Genomic DNA, 22,025 nt, shown 5'->3' on the forward strand with positions numbered 1-22,025 from the left:
CGGATGCAAAACTTATTTTCTTCACATGACTTCACAACCATTTCAAAGCTAACCAATCATTTCATGCTACATTAAGGAACATTTTAAACTACACATAAGTGACGGGAAGCACACTTAAATTGTGACATCACAAATTAACAAGAGTTTATCCTTCAACAACATTCTTAGCTACAAGGACCAGGAAACAAGACCAGAGACACTCAGCGACACTCAGCCATTGAATTCACCAAAAACAAAGGACACTGGGAAGAATTCCTGGAGAAAAGCTCATCACTTTGACATCAGACTTGGAAACACATGAGGAAAGACAGAAGACAGACAAATCACTGATACGAACTGAAACCAGGGGATTTATTTTAAGCCGCTTGCTTCACCTTCTTCCCCAGGAAGCTCTCTTCCATGCCCACTGCCAGCTTTCAGACTTTTCATTCTGGGGCAGGTGGAGAGGGGGAAACTTAGCACCTGCTCACACTAAGTCAGCATTAAGCCTTCTACACCTAAATAACAAAACAGAAAGAAAAAAAAAGAGAAAAAAACCCTACAACATACTAAGAGACCACAAGTGCTAACTGCCCATCTACAGACCTTCATGGAGGCTGACACCATCCCCCCACCCACATCTATAGAAGCCAGGGTCTATGCCAGAAACAATCCGGTGCACTAAATCTCCCAGGGATCTAAATACCTCAGGCCCAGAGCCCAAGAACGTTCTTTATGCTGCATTAAAGTGACATTGCTCTCAGAGTTATTAATATATTGATAAGTGACCACACTGAAACCCAATTCTCTGTGACCACTGATAAGTCAATGCCATAAGTTCGCATGGATTTTCCGGCCTTCCAAAAATAAACTCAGAATGCCTATTTACCAACTCCTAAAAGACTGTCCCAGACTAATAAGAACTTCCCTCTGCTTTTTAAAAAAATATCGTATGATTCAAATTCAAATAAAAGAAACAAGAACTTGAGTTCCTCATTAGGAGTAAGGTCTAGGCAAGTTATTTCCACCTGGAGGTTACTGTAATGAAATCTTGGTTTGTGTGAATCACAGGGAGGAGACTGGAAATAGTTAAATGATAGGAAGTGCATACATAAATTCAATTATCATGCATGAAACATGCAAATGATTTAAGCACTGCATCTGAAACTCTACTTTATATTCATTAATCTCAGGTTGCACTTTTGAAGGAGAAAGACATGCTAATTGGGTCCAGATTAATGCACTCCCAAACCTCTCCAATTTGTTTTTAGGTGAGGGTTAAATGATATGTATTAAAATAAACACAGCTGCTCATCTGCCTCCACCTTCCACCTCCCCCACTCCACCTCTACCTCTGCCCCCAGCTGCCTCCCCTCCCCTACCTCACCCACCCAGCTGCTTCCCCTCCCCCACCACACCTCTCTTCCTGTAGGAAAGGGATTACAAAGCCCTAGCATCTTCTTTTTGAAAAGACATGGAAGAACGAGCCTGTCTCTTGGCCTTTTCTATACTTGTCCTTTCTCTACAAGCCACCAAATTCCAGAAAAAGCATCAATGGAACATCAAATCCTGATGACGCCTAACTGTGGCATCCAGAATGTGCACAGATGGGCAAGCGGCCCAGCGTTTCCATGGACAGTGGGTTCTTTCTACAAGCTTGGGCCTGAGTCTCTGGTAGGTACTGAAGGGTAGTTTCAGACTGTCCCGGCATATGCTTGCTTGAAGCCAGAGCTGCTGCAGGTTGACATGGCGATCCTGTGACTCGGTTACGTGGGGAACTAGAGAACTGAGAGAAAGCTTGGGGTTTGGGGCTGCTGTTCTCCAATGTGGCTCACTCGGCTAGCAGAAACTGGCATAAAACAGAGGGCACTCAAAGGTCTTTGGAAAGGATCCCTCGCTTTCCCTTTTCCTCCTCCCTGGCAAAATTATCCTCAAAAGAAGAACATTATTTACATGTTTACTTATTTGTTTGTTTATTTATTTTTCTTTTTTGGAAACATAAGTGGGACACAAAGAAATAACATGTTTTGGGGAAAATCTTATCTTGTGAATAATGATGCTTTTATAGTAAAATATTCTTTTTTTTTTTTTTTTTTTTTTGGTTTCTTGGACCTGGTCTTTAGAAAAATAAAACAAAAGAAGAGGAACTATGGCCTACTGGGAACAGATTCGGGCACAGAGGCCGGATGGAAGGGTCCTCTCTGCAGGAGCAGCCACCATGGAGTTAAACCAGGCACGGGGGGAGAAAAAAAAAGAAGCCTTCAAACTAATTTCACACTGAAAGTGATGTTTAATTTGAATCATGCTCTTCCCAAAGGGAAAAGGTTAGTCTCATCACTGGGCTCATATCCTCCTCCCCCTTCTCCTTTCATATGAATTGAAAATTCAGATTGACCATTAATCATGATGTGACACATTCTTTTTTTCCTGGTCCAAAAATCAAATGAAAGCCTCAGACCACATCTGAGCAGGCATTGGCTGGCCAAACCTCCCAACCTATGGCACAACGGAGAGAAGACAAGAACAAGGGCACGTACACACACAGAGACAGAAATTACTGGACATCCACTCGCAAGCGAGACACACACACATACAGCGGTTAACAGTCGTTGGCTCCGGAGCGCCTCTCCGCCTAAATTGATTTTTGCATATCTGCACATGTAAAATTAGTCATAGTAAATAACAACAAGGACGAGACTGATATTAAATCTGTCAACATCCTGACGAATGCTCTGAGCACTCTTTAGTGAGGAAAGACACTGAGGATAGTCAACGCTCCTAAAAGAGAAAATGATTATACGCTAACCAAACCCTAAGTACAAGCTAAAGATATTCACTTCATGAAGCCATTCCTCAACTAGCCCCTTGGCACTTGCTGGAATTATTCGCAGCACGAGCTCTACTTTCTCATTTTCTGCTGACTCCATGTGGGTAATTTCTTTCTCATGATTAAAAGTGAGCTTGGCAGATCCTTCAAAGCGTGGCTCTAGGTGTGGTGGGGCTCCCGTGCGTCCTTTGTCTAAGGCACGTTGCTAATAATTCATCAGTGGATGGGCAGGCCAGGGGAACAGTCACGCACCTAAAATGATTTTTTTTTTAAGGCAAACTTTATAGATATCTTTACATAAACATATTTTTACATCGAAACGTGCAGCTGACGGATGAAATGAACTGTTTACCTTGGAAAAGAATAGGCAGGCTTTTCTCTCCCAAATAATCACTCCGGCCTTTCTGAATGTCATCCAAAAGCGATTCTGCTTCCTTCGACTTATCCAGCATCTGAGGCAGTGAGATAACCCTCCTAGCACTGGCCTCCTTCCCCGGCCCTTCATTATTAGCCTCCTGGTGGGTGAGATAGAATACAGTGAATGTAATAACCGTACTTCACACAACAGGCTCGCTCTCTCTTTTAAATTGAAAATCCCCTTATTACAAAACAAGGGGTGTTCTTTTTCTCCTACCTTTAAGTAGGACTGCCACATTCATTGCTTTTTACAAAAACGCAGCTGCTTTTTAAGCTACAGATAAATAGAATCTGCTAGGCGGTAATTCGACTCAGTCTGAATGCATTATTTTCTAAGACACTTTGGCGAGGGGCTTTTTATTATAAACTGGAAGGAACAAGGAAAGTCCTTTTCTCTTCTAATTATGAATGTGTTTTGTTCCCTACTATTAACCTACAAGGTCAGATTGATCTTCTTCATCTTCGTCTTCCTCTTCTTTTTCGGCAGTCAGTTCAATAAATCAACATTTTTTTTTTTTTCTGGAAAATTAGAGGGCTGATGATTAAGTCTTCATGAACTCCAATGACAAAAATAAAAATAGCACAAGGGATAAGCAAATGCAAATGCTGGAAGCACAAATAAAGACAATGAAGGGGCCCTCTGATGTCCAAGGTGATGAATCCTGTTTTGACACTAAGTTAACATAAAGGGGATTTACTTGTTAATTTCACTGTAATTAATGTAATTTTAAGAAAATTGAGCTTTCAAAGCATTTGTGTAAAGCTGATCTTAACATATTCATTCACTTAAAAAGGAAGAAGATATAATAAAAGGGTAACGTTTTCACATAGTGTGCCCAAACCTCTCGTGTTTCTTGTTTACTTGTCCATTACGTGGGGTACTTGGTAATTTTATCAGTCATCCCTCACCCCTGGAAGCAACCCGATGAAGAATTAAACAGAAGAGGAAACATCGTGATAAAGCATATTCAATTTGAATTTCTGCTGACATTGCTTTAACTCCAAAGATAAACACTGAGAAAAATGGTGTCTTCTTAATAATATCAAAAGCCAGTCTAGAAACTCCATTAGCCCAGGTGTTGGTTTAATTTTGATCCCCATGTTGATATTTCTGACTATACTATTACAGTAGACCACGGTGGCTATGCTCTATGTCTATATGGATATACTGTCTAGCCAAAGGGAGGAAATCCCACGGGGTATCCGTGGGGTTCCAATTAAGGAAAAATAAATACTGCCGCAACCCCAACAATAAGTGGAGATCGCCAGTATATCACAGAGGCACAGGCAGGTGCCCGCTACTAAATCTATAGATTTAAAGCTGATGCCATCATTTCCCTTCCCTCAGCAGTAATGGAAAGCAAAGTGTGGGAGATGAACTGTGTGTGGCAGAGAGTTTCGGAACAATTTATCCTTGTTTAGATTATTTTGATTTATTTAGATTTATTTCCAATAAGGATGATAGTGGGAATCGAAGGAGACCTGTGCAAACATAAAGATTTTCCTGGAAGAACTCTGGGCTGGGATCACATGCATATTCAAGAGACCTCAGAGAAAGAGAGAGAGAGAGAGCTTGAAATCATCTTTCCATCTAAAGCCATGCTGCTTTTCCTGTGGGGTTCTGTTTGAAATTTTAAAGGGGGCTATTTATTGCAAGTGAGATGCAGTCTGAATTTCCAGAACACCCACTCTAGGAAGAGATATATTTGCAGTGAACGGTGGTGACTGAGCTTTTGAGATTCTACCAGCCTGGTGAAGATTTGAGTCCTTTCTGTCTTCTGATATGCCTGGGAACAAAGGAGGCCCCATCAGGTGGCCAGCCTCAGTTTCAGGGACTACTCCATGCTGTGGCAACAGAAGCAGCCCAGTTTACCTGGAATAAATAACCAAGCTCCTTCCCCGAGAAACAAATTGGAGCGTATTAGTTATCACTGTAAGAGCGAAATTGAATCCTCGGGCATCGACATCTCCATCGAGCCAAGGCCACAATAACAAGCCTGCTTCGGCAATCATACATGTTTATTTTTGTAATATTGATATGTGAGGCAAATAGAAGAAGAAAAGAGACCTTAATTGAAGGAGTTCAATCCTGATTTAGAAACATAGTATTTGGAGAAACAGGTTTTGCTGGGCTACTCACAAAAATACCTTTGCGTCTCTGCCTCCCTCAATCCATTCTTTCACCCCGATAAATCATTAACTCGGACGAACGAACGGCAGATTAGGCGGGGCAGAATGTGAACTTGTGAGGACAGCCTGTAATCGCCATCTTCTGCCGTCTGTAGTACTCTTTTAAGGTAATAAAAATTACCTTATGTGAAAATGATAGAAGCCACTAGAGGCAGAACTCGGCGCCCTTTATCAAACTTTCAAAACAAGTAAGTAGCTGAACAGCAAGCACGAAAAGAAGAATGCGCTGTCGCAGGAGGCACAGTGGGATGGCGTTTCAGCAGCTGGGTCTCCTTTGATTCTCTCTTTGAGAAAAGAAAAAGGAGGAGAAGCCCTGCGAGAGGAGGAAGGAGGCGACAGAGGAGGGGGAAAGAGGAAGAGGAAAGGTCAAAGCCCACTGGGTACGAGTTATTTCCTTCCTTTCCGTGTAAAAACAACTCTCTTCATACAATGGCCCTGCCGCTCAGAAACAAACTCCGTTTCAACGGTCTCACGCCTCACTTTGCGCCCCCCCCCCCCGTAAACCGAGTAGTTAGCCCGTCTTCCCGGGGGGCCTCGGAAGAGCAAGGGTGGTTTTGAGCGATGCAGGCCACACCCAGGAAATAGCAGTTACCCAATAAGGAAGGACTAGTAATTAGTCTCCACCGCACTGCTAATCAGGCCTCTCATCCCCCTTACCCTCTCCACCTGGCAATTCCCCCTTCGTTCCCCAATCGCGCTCCAACTCTAAGACTACCCAGCAAAACAAAACAAGCCATGGCAAATGGAGCCCCGCGCTGCCTCATGCCTTTGTCCCACCACATTCAAGTCACTTTACACTTGCAGTGGAAGGGCTGGACACCGATTTTGTTCTACCTCCAGGTCCCGACGGTAGGAAAGATCTTAGAAACGGGAAACAGGAGGTGCCCACTGTACAATAATCTGAGCCCGCAGGCCGAGCCCCCTCTCTGTTCTGGGAGGGTTCCTGGGCAGAGCAAAGTCTGCAATCCACTGAGACCCTGAGGTCCCCAGGCAGAGCTGAGAAGCCACTTGGTTTTGGAGCTGCTTGGTGTCTTCCAATGCCACACTCAAGTTCGTGTGCACACCTTGGGCACCTCACACGCGCTTGCACGCGTGCACACAGGCATATGCGCACCTACATGAACCACCGTCAGGAGCACCACACAGTTCCATTCAAGCGACTGTCACCCTGGGAAGCCCTCACTCTGCCCCGGCTGGTGGTAAAAACACTGCCCTGCACGGCAAACAGTGGGTAAGTCTGACTTTGCAAAACTGCCCGAATACCTCGTCTTTACTGAACAAAATACCAGCTACCCACACCCAGGCTGTAAAGGGATAACATGAGGACTGTTGTCCCTTTCCAGGTCAACATCTAGTAGCAAGATGGATTGAGTTTCATATGACAAAATAGCAACTTCAAAAAACACCCATTCTTAAACATACTTTGTATCTTTTCTTTCAACTGTCACCAAGTCCATTATTTTTGTTTTGTCAAATGAAAAAAAAAAATAGGCTATATTATGAAGATGAGCTTTTGCATAAGTCTACTCACTTTCTTTTAAGAAAAAAAAAAACACATTGCTGCACGTGAGTGAAAAAAACCAGCCTGTTCTTCATCCTCTTCCCTCTAAACTTATTTTTTTTTAAACTTTTTTTCTGAATAGAGTTGTTTGAAATGATCTCATTTCTATAAAGCCAATTATCTTATGATGATCAAACTTGACAATTAGTGTACAAGCAAACACAGACTCTTAGAAGGGCAACTTCAAAAAGATTTCTTCCTCCTGGTGGCTATTTGCCCATGAACAGAGAGAGGCTCCAGAAAGAGGCTCCAAGCCCCACTGACCACAGGAACTTCCAGCCAAGATTCTAATCACCGCCGCAGAAGGCAGGGCGCAGGCGATGGGTGGGAACAACAGTGTGTGTTGAATTTGGAGGAACGAGGAAACGCTGGTAGCTCCCCAGAATCACAGCACGGAGATGCTCTAAATATGAAAAGTAAGACAAGATTTCTGAACTCCTTGTCAAGGCTTCCTGACATCCAACACTTTTGTGAGGTCAAGAAACGTGTCCCCAGCTTCTGTTCTCTGTTTTCCTTCAGGGAACATGGTGACGAAGGGGGCGGCCCAGCTGCCTTTTAGCGCGTCACACTTGGATGACTCCTGTCCTTACTGGGGGCGGGTGCAGGTTGCTGGTGAAGAGTATGCCCATTGCATTTGGACTCGCAGAAAAAAAAAATCAAAATTTAACACAAAAGAAATTCGCATAGGTTTGCCCCTTTAATATTCTACAGAGTGCCTGTGATATAGTTAAGTTGGAAAAGTTTCACACAATGAAGATTACTGAGGCATAAATCACGTAGGTAAAAACTGTGGTGTAGGACAGGGATGAAATCTACAAGCTAATTACATTCAACAAGGGCTTCCGAAAAGACAACATGCCCACTAACCTTCCCATGCCAATATTTTGTTTTTCAAGGGGCAGTAAGTGCAGAAGTTTGTCACGGTTGTAGATTCCACAGTGTGATCCTTTAGCAAAACCTGAGAAGGGGGAGAAAAGATTAGATGCATGGATTTCTGTGCTGCATGGATGCCAGAGCCAAGATGCAAAGAATAGATAAGTTAGAGATGTGGAGGAACTAAATTTGAAGCCAGCCAGTAAAACGGATTGAACCTTATTACCTCTAGTCACTGAGAAATTCCCGAGACAGTTGGATGCAATTTGAAAAGGTCAGAAAAATATTTCCTGCACAGCATTACTGCTTCATGGTTTAAGGGTGTACATTTGTGAGATGCCAGCTCTAATCATTTTTATTGACTTTGCTTTCCAGAGACAGACAGACAGTCTGGGAGGCAAGACCAATAGATAAGAGAAAGGCAATCTTACAAATGAAAATCTCTTATTTTGTTCTCTCACTTGTGACTGTGAACAATCCCAAATCTTGCCCATTTGAGGACAAATTACACGAACTTCACAGAAGAATGACAGAATGAAAAGAAAATCTAGGGAAATATTGCTGTAACTTTAGAGAGCCTGTCTCTTTTAATTGCTATTTATTTAGCCTCTACTCTATGCTGAGCAAAGGTAAAGGATGCTGCACTCGAATCCAAGTGTGAATACTTAAAATGAAACACCATAAAATATACCAAGGTATGGACATTAATTTACTGTCAGCATTTCCTTTGAGGGATGGCTTCATGAAGAAGGAAATCCACAGGAAATGGTAAAAAGTAAATGGAACATACAAATATAGACTCAGTGAAGGCTCTGTTGGGCTTCGAACCATTCCAAATACAAAGAAACAAAGATTTGTCTTTTTACTTTAAATGTGACTTGTGTGCAATAAGAACCTTTGTTAGCAAATACATTTGCAGGTTGGTTGGTTGGTTGGTTTTGGCATGCAATTAGAAGTCAAAACTGACTTTTTGATATGGAATGGCATGATCCACTCTAACCCTTCAAAGGCTTAATTAACATCTGACTTTTCTGTCTGTGAGGGGCGTGTGTTTTTGAGGCAAACGCAAGACTCTTGACTCTTCTCTTGTTTAGTAGTGAGGCTGAAACTTTTTAATGGCCTACAGACCTAACCGCAGGCTTTCTTACGATGTTCCGGCTCCACAAAGATGGCCTGGCAGCTCACTAGGACTTTTCCATCAGCAAGATGGCTTTTCTTATAGAAAGCCTTCGTCCTGATCCATGCCATGCCTCACAACCTTCAGGAGTTTCAAATTGTATCCTGCAATCAACAACCACCGCTACCAGCAACGGAAAAAGCCACTCACAAAATGGCTTTTCATACTCTCAGGTTCCCCAAAGACAAGTGAAAAGGCCAGTTTTATTAGCTGGACATTTGAATTCTTGGCCGGGAGGATAAAAATATCTATCTTCCAAGTGACTTGTTTTCCTATATTACCTGAATGTCTGGCATTGGTTAGATACAAGCAGTACCGTTTGCTTGGATTTAAAATTATTTTTACCTTGTGCAACATGGTAGATTTAACCACAAAAAGTGTTTACGGACACTTTGTGATGGTACAGAGGCTTCCGGTGAATCACCCTTGAAACTCGAGGTTTCCACATCTTCATTTCATAGCAAAAACACTATCTCACGTGTGTATCTCCTGACCCCCACTACCTAAGTTCTCTATGAGGAAAAATTCTGGACATTTCACCCAAACATTAATGTCATTAATAATAAGAAGAACAATCCTAAAAGTAGTATAACTAGTAAAAATAATAATGATAAAAGAAGTAGTGACCATTAGCTGAGCATTTACTAGGTGTGGGCACCACACACTCAATCTGCACAGCTAACTTAAATTTTTTTCCCCTTCCATATTACCCACGAGGAGCACGAGGCTCAAGGAGATCAAGAAACTCATCTGGGTCAGAAAACTAGAAGGTATTGATGTGGAACTCAACTCCAGGCTTATGTGATGCCAGTCCCTATTATTTGAAGCCTTGTGCTTTGAAGCATGCCCCATGAGCATTACAGGACCCAGGAATGCGACTCCTCGCAGGTCACACAGCATTTCTGGGGCGTTGTTGAACCAAGTTTCATTGCTAATACAGACTGAGTCATGCCCACCAAGTATTTGCTGACAGTCCACAAAATGCAGCCACCTTCCAGAGCTACAGGCTAACAGTTGTTGATAGATAGATCTCTTTCCTGTCCTTATGGAATTTAGTACATGAAGGGAATAAGATACTCAGAGCAGCCTCCTTAATCGCATTGCATGGTTCACCTCCACCTAATAAATTTTGGAGCCTAATTGCACACAAATTGCTTTTCTATTTGAGTTGTCTTTGAATTATGCTCAGAGAAGAGCGAGAAGAGAAAGTTTCTTCTTAGCTGGGGCTGCACTGAGGTCGAATCCTTCTTTGCACACAATCTTAGAAGGGGAGACGTGTGGCTATTTTGTTATAGTCATGGGCAAATAAGTGGCACGAGAAGAAAAGAATGAGGGGTCGCATAGGCTTATTAGCACATCAACTACGGTAGGTCTTTTATCTCATTAGAATGTACTGAACATAGCCAGGTTTCAACAAACTGTTGTTGTACCTTTAACTGACGATCATTTTTTCTAACCAGTTCACCAAATGTATCCCCAGCCCTGGTTCTCCCTGTTCACGGAGACGTGATGACTGTACATGGTGAAATGCTGGTTGCAGTCCTAGCACACGCTGCCCAGGTACCTGTCTACACCTGTCTTCAGTCGGGGCGCTCTGAGCACCCCCCTGTCTGGAGGAGAGCCGCGTTTGCTTGTCCGGCACCCTTGCAGAAGGAGACCTTTCTTCCCACCCTCAAAGGAAACTCTCCTCCTGACACAGCTGTCTTGGAGCTCAAGAGGCATTCACATGAGCCGAGAGGCAAAAGAGCAGCAGCTGAGGTGCCAGAATGAAGTCATTGTGGAGGCCTCCAAGTGAAAGCATTTAGAAAATAGAAATGAAATTAGGCGCAGCAACCGAGAGGTGGAGAGAAGAGCAGGTGAAGAGGGGGCTGGGGCACAAAATGAACTTAAGTCTGGAGTATGAAGCCCCCCCAGTGTTTGATTCTTTGGTTTCCTTAAGTGCTGAGCAGGACAGAGCACAATGCAGAGGTTGGGGAAACGGGGGGGGGGGGGGGGGGGGGGGGGGAGGGGTGCCTTTTCCTTGTGCCTCTGACAGTGCTTGTGGACAAGAGGGGTCTAATTCTTAACCAAGGGAGACATGTAAACTACCCTCCAAAGTGATCTAAGTTTTAATATCTCATGTTGAGAAATCATTTCTTTAGGCCTTGCTTATCTTCCAAAGAAAATGCCTGAAAAAATATTTTTAAGACAGGTTAATTGGTTAATTTCCTATGTTTTTTTTTTTTTTTTTTACAAAATTGCAACCTACTTTCAAAACAAAGTACAACAAAATACAAAAACAAAACACTGTAAAGAAAAAGCTGGAAGAAAACATCAAACTAGCTAATTATATGAAATTCCTCTTTTACCGGATTCTTTCTTTAAGCAGAAACTCAGCTTCAGGCATTAATATTATTAGAATGAACTTTCCAGCAATGATGCTAAGAAGTGATGACACACAATTAAAATATGGTATTTATAGCAGTAAAGCAGTTACACCTCAGATGCCAAGAGAATGAAAACAGCTTTTCCCTTTCTCGTCCCTGGATCAAACATAGTCGTTTAGCAATTCCTAAAAAAAACATTATTAGATTTTTATTTTAATTATTCTTCCAACACTTCAATGTCACAATGTTAAATGCTTTGTGTACCTGGCTGTCCTTCTCGAGAGGATTTTGGTGGCATGCAAACCCAAATGTTATCCCAGTCCATTTTCTTTGAATTATAGGAACCTCCAGAGTATATTCTTTCCTACAGTGGGAGATAGTGTGGCTTAAATTTTTCTGAATAATTTTCAAAATCAAATTTGGAAGTTTTCATGAGAGATGATCCTCCCCGGTGGGTGATATGAAGCATAACCTAAGGGGAAAACATGAAAATAATTAGCATAAGATATATTAGCATATAGATGCCTTTGAAATAATAAACAGCAGAAAACCAAAATGGTTATCCTCAAAAGAAAGTTATGAGAAAATGTGAAATTAATATACACTTCTTGCATGACAACCTCAGCCTGAAAGCCAAACAGAATATTCTCTCATTCAGTGAAGGATGTGATGATCAGGGAGATGGAGAAATTACCCCCAAACCAATTCTCCTGTGCTGTTTGGTTCATTGTCACGACATCACTATTCTCTATTTACCTTTACCCCATGCTACCCTTTCCCTTTTAGGCAGGAAAAAAAAAAAAAGAAAAGAAAAAGAAAAGAAAAGAGAAGAAAAGAAGTGTCTTCCTTTTACTTCCTCTAAGAGAAACCACCAAGCAGACAGATCCAATATTCTTTCTCTTGTTTTTCCCCCTCCTTTGGCTACCCTTCTATCTTTCCCTAGATGGCATAAGAAATGCCAGGCCTGGTAATTCAATTATCAAGAGGACCCAAGGAGCTTTGTGAAAAGGGGGTCAGGACTTTGCGTTTGTTAACCATGGACCAAAACCACCACTGATTATTTTTATTTATTTATTTATTTATTTTTTGAGAGAGTGGGGGAGGGGCGGGCGGGGGGGGGGGGGGGTTGGGGGAAGAGAGAGAATCTTAAGTAGGCTCCACACCCAGCTCAATTTCACAACCGTGAGATCATGACCTGAGCCGAAATCAAGAGTTCGATGCTTAACAGACCGAGCCACCAGGTGACCTGATTAAATTTCAAGTTGGTACAGCCTCTCAAGGTGGTAAGCTTGCACGTTTGGTGTCAGTTGCTTTGAAAGCAACTCTCACTTAAAAATCTGATCTGAGTAACCTTGGAAAAGTTCCTTAAACACAACTAGCTTCATATTTCTCTTTCTAAAAATAGTGATAGTGTTATCTATTTTTCTAGATAGTTGTGACAAGTAGAGGTTAATAATAAATACCTGGAATACAGCAGAGACTCAGTAAAGGTAGCCCTATTCTCTCCTCGATGGCTTTAGTGAAAACTCCATAAATTTTAAATTCTGGGATTTGGTAAGCCTACTTCCCCACCCCCACTTTGCACATATGCAGATGAATGTATGGTCTAAAGAGATTTATTAAGGAGAGATGCCACAAAATATGATGTTTTGTTCTGGATCTACGGGATCCAACCACACCTTAAAGTATCTGATCCGGGTGAATTCCCTGAAGAAGCCCCTTTCTGGACTGTCATAACACAGTCAATGTCCCTACATCTGCACCCCCATCTATATTATTTCAGTTCTTATAGTATTTAGTTATTTTTGAAGGCTTCAGTACAGCATTTAGGACACTAAGAAAGGGTCCTTTGCCAATCATACCATTCGATTTTCTCGATTTGTTTTCAACTTTGAACTTTTGATTGAAGCTAATTACTTAAACATTGTGTGGGTTGGTCTCTTGGTATTTAAAAGGGGAAGGACTCATTCTTTACAAAATATGGAATTCTGTAGAGATTTGAAACTCCAAACTTGGTTTAAGTCACTTCATTCTCTTTCTGTGGAACACAGATCTTGAACTTACCCTTTATTTTCTAATACCTGCTTCTATGTCAACCGCTACATGTCCAGCAAAAAAATACCACTCGATTTCTTGAATGTTTATATTTCCTCATCAATACCTAATGCACTGCTGACACATAGTAATGAGATTGGGATGGAGAAAAACCCTCATGTAAGTTTTTTTTGACAAATATGCTACCTGGTTGAGTTTGTGATAAGCATGTTGCCGAGATCATTTAGCTGCTTTGTGAGAGCACAGATTGTCCTAGACTGTTCTTCTGTTTAGACTTATCTCACTGACCATACATCTTGAGGCAGACATCATTTGCAGGACATTCCTGCTGAATGTCCTTTAATCTTTATCTTTTTTTTTCTCCTCTCAGGCCTACTAGGGACTTAGTTTATTGCCCTTTTAGGGCCAGTTTAAAAAAGAAAATGTTTAGAAAGACAAAGCCCGGTAAATAAACCAAAAGCTAGTTTCCTTTGGCTTTTGGGATTTGAAAATGTTTTGACTGCCTGCACGCTTTCTGGGAATGGCTCCTCTGGCTATGAAGGAAAAGGGCCTGTTTTACAAATCAAATAAATACATATGTATACACAAGGTATTCTCAAGGCTCTACCAGTCACAGGATGGTAAGGTAAAACATGTTCTCTTCTGCAATTTGAAAAGGATTTGAGACTCTACCAATTTGTTCCCAAAGGATATTCTGACTTCTTACAGGACCTTATTTTAATGCTAATGATGTGCAGATGTGTTTGTTCTATGTTGTTTTCAGAGTTTAAAACCTTTCCAGGTGAGTAGCAGGGAATGGGCAGGCCTGTCTTCCTTCCAGCAAACTCTGTACCCTTTTTCTGTTTTGTCGACCCACCCAAATCATTCTCCCCAAAGTTTCTGCTTTCAGAACTTAGAGTTCTGTTAGGGCTTGATAAAATAAAAATAAACCTTCCAAATCAGCCCTTCGTTGGTTATTTTTAAAATTCGGTTGGTAAGCTTTTCTTCATTTGTTTCATATGTGGTCAAAATATTTTCTCTTCATTGCCACCACAGCAAAATAGTCAAAATCTCCAAAATTTACTTTGACGCTAACATTTCCTCAATTAAAAACATAGATGTGAAACATTAAATCTCCCACCAACCCTCAAGTATGTTCTTCGAATATTCTCAATGACTAGGAAAACAAGTCAAAAATAGCACTGTTCGTCTACCCCAGATATAAGCCCTTCGAGGATGAAGACAGCACCCACATTTGGGGTATATCGTGGAAACAGCAATAATTAGTGGATAATAATAATAATGGCTGAGGCATTATCTCCTTTAGCTCTATTTAATCATCTGCCTCCATTACCTGTCTTACCTGGCAGTGACTAAGCACTCACACTGCACCCACAGACAGTCCTTCCTGTTATCTGGAATGTTTTGTCAACTGCTGAACTGTTGTTTCAATAGGAAACTGGCATATTCCCATTTCTCATCCCATCCAACGACACAAATAATTTGTAAACATCCATGCCTCATTTATCTCTCGCTGTAAAGCTGTTAGACATATTTATGTGGAGTCCTGGTAACATTGCAGTATTAGACACATTAATGAACAGACTTGCTCATCCCTAGAATTTTTTCTTCATCGAAATCCATGACCCACGCTCCTGAGATGGCCTTAAGCAGGTAAATGGAAAAATAAACTGTGGCACATCCAGATAATGGAATATTATTCAGTGCTAAAAAGAAATGAGCTACCAAGCCACGAAAAGACATGGAGGGACCTCAAATGCATATTATTAAATGAAAAAAGCCAATCTGAAAGGCTACATACTGTTTGATTCCAACTATATGATGCTTTGGAAAAGGCAAAACTATGGACGTGGAAAGAAAATCAGTGTTTGCCAAAGGTAGGGTGAGGAAAGAGGTGAAGAGGCAGAGCACAGAGGATTTATAGGGTGACAAAACACTCTGTATGATATTACGATGATGGATAGATGTCATTATGCTGTTTGTACAAACCCACAGAATGTACACCACCAAGAGTGAACCCTAAGGTAAGCTATGGATTTGGGTCATTATGATGTGTCAATGTAGGTTCATCCTTGGTTAAAAAAAGAAAACAAGTACCTTTCTAGCAAGTGATGATAACGGGGGAGGCTGTGCATGTGTGGAGCTGGGGGTATATGGGAAGTCTCTGTACCTTCCTTTCAATATTGTTGTAAACCTACAGCTGCTCTAAAAATGTTAAGTCTTTAAAAAAAATGCCATAACCCGTCATACTTCTGGCCTTGTCACATTACAGTCCTGATAAGAAAGCAGATGTTCTTAACTCTATACCCTGATTACCTGCTTGCTTTTCTGTCTGCTGCAAGAGCTTTGGGGGCAGCTGGAAACCAAGGTCTCAGAACCCTTTCCACAGTCACCAACTAGAGACATACAAGAGAGAATGTCTACATTCCTTAAGGTCAGGCTCAATCACTGATTAGTTCAAAAATATTATTTCCAAAATTTGTTCTCTGAAGGTGAGATATGCCTGCAGGTGTTATTAAAAATTGTCTGCAGTACAATTTTTGCACAGATCTCCCATTCATCATTGTGATATGCAATCTGAGAATCAGACTCTGAATCTTAGATCTGTCCTACACTAGCAACGTGATTTGTTTCCTCTGTACTTGCAATGTCAACCACAGAGGGTTGTGGGAAGAAGAAAACACAAAGGGAAGTACCTTATAAAGTGTAAAGTACTCTGTAAATATTGTTAAGTGTTTTTTGGAGAAATGGTTATAATGGTGATGATGATAATGATGATGACGATTGTTACATGAGGACCGGTTGATTTCATAATGTATGAAATGGAAGGTATAAGGAAGCATTCTAGAGAGAGTATGGAGATAAAGTCCTGGAGTGTAATTTAAGAGAAACCTATGATTTTGTTTATCTGACCCTGAACGGAAAAAATCATGAGTTCATCCCAAAGTCCTTGTTTAAAATGGATTTCTCCAAGTTTCTTCCAATGTATTTGAGTATGTTTACAGGTAATGGTTGCCATTATTGGGGTTTGTTACCATGTCCTTAATTTGCTAAATATTTTGCATGAATTATCTCATTCAGTCAGTAGGGGCAAGGAATTGATATTCTACCAAATTAGGTAATATCACGAATGTATAACATATAAATGCATATTATATAAAAGGAATCAATAGAGTTATGTAAGCCCCAAATAAGGCTATTTCATTTTTGAGTGGGATTTCATGGAACTGATAAATTTAAGAGAAGGAATGTAGGAAGACTGACTTGGGTATCTGGACTGACTGAAAGAAGTATCGGAAAAATGAACTGGTAAAATAATGTGGCCGTGTGGATGGACAATAGGAAAGGTTTCAGGGAAATGCATAGGTCATGAACAAAATTCCCAATTCTTATGAGGATATGGTCCCTCTTCCTATGGAACACTGTTCCCCCACTACACAAATTATCCCTAAAAACTGCCATTCTTCTGAAGATTTATTAGTCATTGAATGCTATACACTGTCCACTTCCTGATGACCTATGTGTCTGGAGGTGATTTCACCAATTTGTAGGGGATTTACAATTCTATTTGTCTTCTCCGTTTCTTCTGGCACTCACCGGGGACAAAGCATACACCACCATGGGAGGTCTGTGCTGAGGTACAGAAACCAATCTTTAATCTTAATTTAACCACCCCCAATTGGGCAGACACATTTGTTGCTGAAAGTTCTTTAATATATTTGGAATTCAGATCTAAATTTGAATATTCGATCCCCATTTGTGTCAGTAAGAATGAAACTTGAGTAACCATGAGTAAGCCAAGGTAGAATCCCCAGTACCAATTTTTCCGTTTAGCTTGACAATATGCTTTGGGATTGTTAACACAATATCCTAACTGGCATAGAAACCCAGAGTATTTGTTTACAGCATTTATCATCATTTTTTTTCCCCTTCCACACAAGAGCCAAGTAGGTGGGCAAATCAATGGAGAGAGTAATATAAAATAAGAGAAGTGACTGCCTTTACACATTTCTACTTCTTAGAGTACAAGGGGAATACTTGCACGAAATAGCGTATTTAAGAACAGCACGGAACTAATAGATCATAGTTGCGGGATGATTTTTGCTAAATGAAAGGATGCATAAATTCCTGAGATAACTTATTTTCAAACCCTAAAAGTAGCCTTTGACAACACACGGGGTGTAGAAGAGCAGGCCCAAGGGTTTGAATCTTGGCTCTGGCATGTCAGAGTATTTGTGCTTCAGATTCCCCATCCACAAGCTAGGGAGACAAACAGCCTCCACACAAAAGGTCTGTGAGCACTTGGACCAGTACCTAGCACGTAGCAAGTGACAGGCACGATCATGCCCATCATCACCATTGCTCACGATTACATGTTCGTCATTTCAGAGACAAAAGAAAACCTCCACGTTCTGCTGGCTTTTAGCACAAGGGGAGATTAAATACCATTTCATTATCTCAGCAATAGCCAATTTATTCATTATCATATGTAGAGTGCTTACTATGTGGCAAGCTAGTGCTTGTATTAGACAAAGCAGAAGAATTTCCTCTCCTTGAATCGGGGGGAGGGTAGGCAGTAAAGAAATTAAGAATATAATGTCTGGACTGATGAGTACTCTGGAGAAAACTAAAGTGAGGTAGAGAAATGCAACAGGACATTTAACTCTGTCCCCACGTTCACTGTGTTTGACAAAACAGCTCACTGCGGACCCTGCTTTTCCTCTGAAAGGAATTCTCAAGCTGACATTCTAGGTAACTGCCTCACTGAAATCTCAACCATTTGGCTGCAACAAAAATAATCCAGCATATGAACGCATCCAGATAGACATATGTACGCTGGTTTTCTAAAATGTAATGTGTATGTAATTTCCCGAATGGCTGGTTGTCACATCCATCTGGTCTTATTTCCATAGCACTTGAATGCACCACGAGGATATAAACCCTAAAAGCTAGAAAACAGAATTTAAATACCCAAACACATACGAGGTGTGTTTTCAAAAGCAGCAGACAAGCGAGCACTGTGGTGACTTCATTAACTTCTCAGCCACAGTTGAGAGTAGCTGAGACTAAGCATAAAGGCCACAGAACATAAAAGACATTCCACCGGCAGACCTCATTAAGTGGGCTTAAGACAAGCTTGACGAGCTAATGACAAAAATCTAATTTGGAATTTCTGGACATAAGAACCCAGAAAGAGTCCACATACACCGAAACTCTACCATGCCTTCAGTCTGAAAAGGCAACAACCCAGCATCAATTAGGTCCATGTAGTTCATTGATCAAAGCCCAGGGATGGACGCTGTCCTATTCAACCACACTGAATAGGAAATCGTGTTCTATGTGGTTGTAGGTTTGGGCTCTGGTCCTATTTAAACCACACAGATGTTGTAGGTTCTCAAATTAACAGTGGTCTCCAGGGAGATGCTCATCAGGCTGTATGTACTGAACAACGGCATGGCTGGAATCTAGATACCACACGGTTCAGAAAACAGTTTTGCTATTGTTTTCCTTTTCTCTAAAAGACCTTTCCTATTTCTAAATTCTGTCAGCACCTATGGAGTCTGACCATGTTAGACTGTACTTACTTAAATGCCATGTAGAAATCTCCAGTTGCCCTAGGTGTGTGGATTTCCACTCCAACTACTTTTACATCCCTTGAGCGGAGAAGCACTCACTTTCATGAAATGATAGCACCTGTGTGTGCCCCTCACGGTGGGAAGCGCCTTATAATGATTGTTAACCCCATATTGATCTTATTATGATCAACTCAATTGTATAGACAAGCAAGCTGGAGATTCAAATAATTTGCCCCACCTCTAATTAGTGGAGAACCAATGATCTACACCCAGGTCATCTAATTTCACAGACCATATTTGCATTCCACTACCAATGCAAGGAGGAACTAATATTTGTTGAATGAATAAATGTAACACTTAATATCCTTAAAATTAAAGGAGGCAGAATCTGCCACTTAAACTATATCCTGTTGTAATAGTAGGTATATAATAATGCGGTAGTTATTCAAGGTGAAGTTGTGTCTTATACTCTCTATATTCCTACGGTACCTTTTGCAATACCTCACAAATACAAAGTGTTTATAAGATATTTGTGGAATCAGTGAAATAATGTAACCCAACATAACACATAATAAATGACTGAAATGATTTTCCTTGGGTCATCTTCTGTTTCCTATTACCGGCTCCTTATATGAAGGAAGAATAGGTTTTTCTAACATCTGGCTCCCGGTGCTAATTTCTTAAGAAATCCTTAGACACACACCCATGTTTCGACCTCTGGGCTTTTGGCCAGGCCTAAGGGAGACCCAAATTCCTGGTCCCAGCTTTTCAAAATATGGCTCGCCTCATTTCCATATAAACCCTAGCAGTAACAGTGGAAATAATAATCTTTAACTGTCGTGAACAATGCAATGAGTCAGAATTTCTTAATACATCTTTATCGAGGAGAAACAAATTCCACACCACCTGTCAAAACCTGGATAATGTCCTGGATTTCACAATATACTCATCCCTGGGCCCTATACTTAAATGTAGTAATATTTCATAGGACGTTGCTCTGTTAATATTGCATGGAGAAAACAGCATTACTAGCTTCTTTTTTCCAAACAGTCCACAAAAAGTCTCTGAACGTTTTCTCCTATCTTCATTTCTTCCCTGACCCTCACTGTAGTAAGAGACACTGGGTAGATCCCTTCACATCTCCGCATATCTCATTCATAAAGAAGAATGAAATGTCACTTGTCCTATCTCAGTACTGTGAAGATTATATATGATAATGTGTACAGAATAATTTTTGAGCATGAAATGCTACAGAGCTGTAAGAAATTATTAGAAAAGAAGGAAGGTATATTCATGTACAACATACCTTGAAAAGCCAGATGTTTAATTTCATTCTTTCTATGCAAATGATATGTGCATGTGTATGAACACATACGCATACGTATACACCTGGGACAAAATGCGCTTTTATATATACTGGTGGGAAATTTGAACCACTATACTGCCTAAGACTTTAAGAGTTAATGAATGCCACATTAAGAAAATTTCTCTATCTCTGTTGGTTTTTGATGCAGAGCTACTGTATTTTATAAAATAATTGTATCTATTATTTATAGAGTCAACTTGATGATTGGCATTGAGTTAAGGTGTTTATATACATCATGTGGTTTATTCATCGTAATACCACTTTAAGTAGGTATTATTATCTCTCTGTTGCATATGGGTAAACTAAGGCCCAAAAGAATTAAGAAGTGCCCCAAAGTCACACTGCTAAAGTGACAGAGGCCAAATCTACATTCAGGTCTCCCTATTTACAAAGCGTTGCTTACCAAGTCAAATCCTATTCATCTGAAATTTGCATTAATTCAAGTGTAGCATATGTTATACCTCTCAAAGAGCAAATTCAAATGAATTCTGTCCTTGTAACATGTTAGGGCTCCTTTGACCAAATATAAACTGATAAAAAATATGCAACTTTTTCCAAATATATCTTTAAAAGTTTTTCATGTATCTTCAGAGGGTTTATTACCTCTGGGTCAGGTAATATATAGTATCTTACAATCTCACAATCTTATAACTTATGGAGAGTTATAAAAGGGGTTAATGGCCATGACTTTTACTCATCGGCACCCACAGTTCACTCAAGGTGTACCCTGAGTGCTCCTACTGTGTGCATACCATTTTTCATGTGATAGAAATATGTGAAGGTACAGGGGAAGGCTTAACAAAGAAGCCAAAGATATCCCTCAGGGAGTCTACAGTCTACCCTTTTGAAAAGAAACCAGCATACATGAAGCCGTCAAAGAGTCAAATTAGTCTTTGAATACATTAGCAATACTTAGAAGTAATAAAACTAAATCAAAATTTCTTCAAAGGATTAAGTCTCTCAGCCTTTAACTCAGTCTGACCTGCTTCCCCCACATGCCAATTAGAGTTCAAAGAAAAGATTCATACACTTCATTTACAGATCTATTGAACCTTGGGCACAAGTGATAAATCCTTAATAAGTCAGAAAGATAGCTGTATTTATTCTTAAAATTAACTAATTTGCACACCAAGGTTAAGTGATTTGCCTAAAGACAATTCATTGGAATGTCTGATAAAACTCCGTAACTCTAGTTTACCTTTCACATCACTGACCTGTTTTCCTATTTTAAGGTTACTGTGTAGAAAGGCTAACATTTGCCAACAAAGATGATAGAAAAGATTCTGACACAAGACAAGTTCACATCTACACATAGAGACAAAAAACCCACAACTTTTGGGTTGTGGATATCTAGGAAATCTCTAGGAAATCTCATGGCGAGCAAAGAGTGCCCCAAACATTACTTGGAATAGAAGAGATGGCTGAACTTGGGAGGGAGGATTTTTCTTCTTTTATCTATGCTCTGAAAGAAGACTTATATTTATTTAGCAGTTGCTTTAGTGAACACAGCAGCACAAAGGTAAACGCACCCGACAATCAAACGGGTGGGTGGACTATAATGTCTACATTCATGTCTCCATTTAGGCGATTTTATGAATGAATGTACACACACGTGCATACACACACATTTTGGTTCTT

At 40.6% G+C, this 22,025-nt stretch overlaps 1 long non-coding RNA gene across 2 annotated transcripts in view; it reads right to left on the reverse strand.

The window, feature by feature from the left end:
* Nucleotides 1-1,410: 1,410 nt before the first annotated feature.
* LOC109265379 (uncharacterized) overlaps nucleotides 1,411-22,025 on the reverse strand; it is a 72,271-nt gene continuing 51,656 nt past the window's right edge. For both annotated transcript variants that reach the window (XR_002079154.2, XR_008419524.1), the window contains 4 exons: nucleotides 11,655-11,862; nucleotides 7,842-7,932; nucleotides 3,159-3,321; nucleotides 1,411-3,058 (listed from right to left, as the gene is read on the reverse strand). This is a non-coding gene — a long non-coding RNA (uncharacterized LOC109265379). The remainder of the gene's footprint in view (nucleotides 3,059-3,158; nucleotides 3,322-7,841; nucleotides 7,933-11,654; nucleotides 11,863-22,025) is intronic.

This window comes from Panthera pardus, unplaced genomic scaffold (assembly GCF_024362965.1).
Source record: "Panthera pardus isolate Hobbes unplaced genomic scaffold, ASM2436296v1 HiC_scaffold_6, whole genome shotgun sequence".
Lineage (NCBI taxonomy): Eukaryota > Metazoa > Chordata > Mammalia > Carnivora > Felidae > Panthera > Panthera pardus.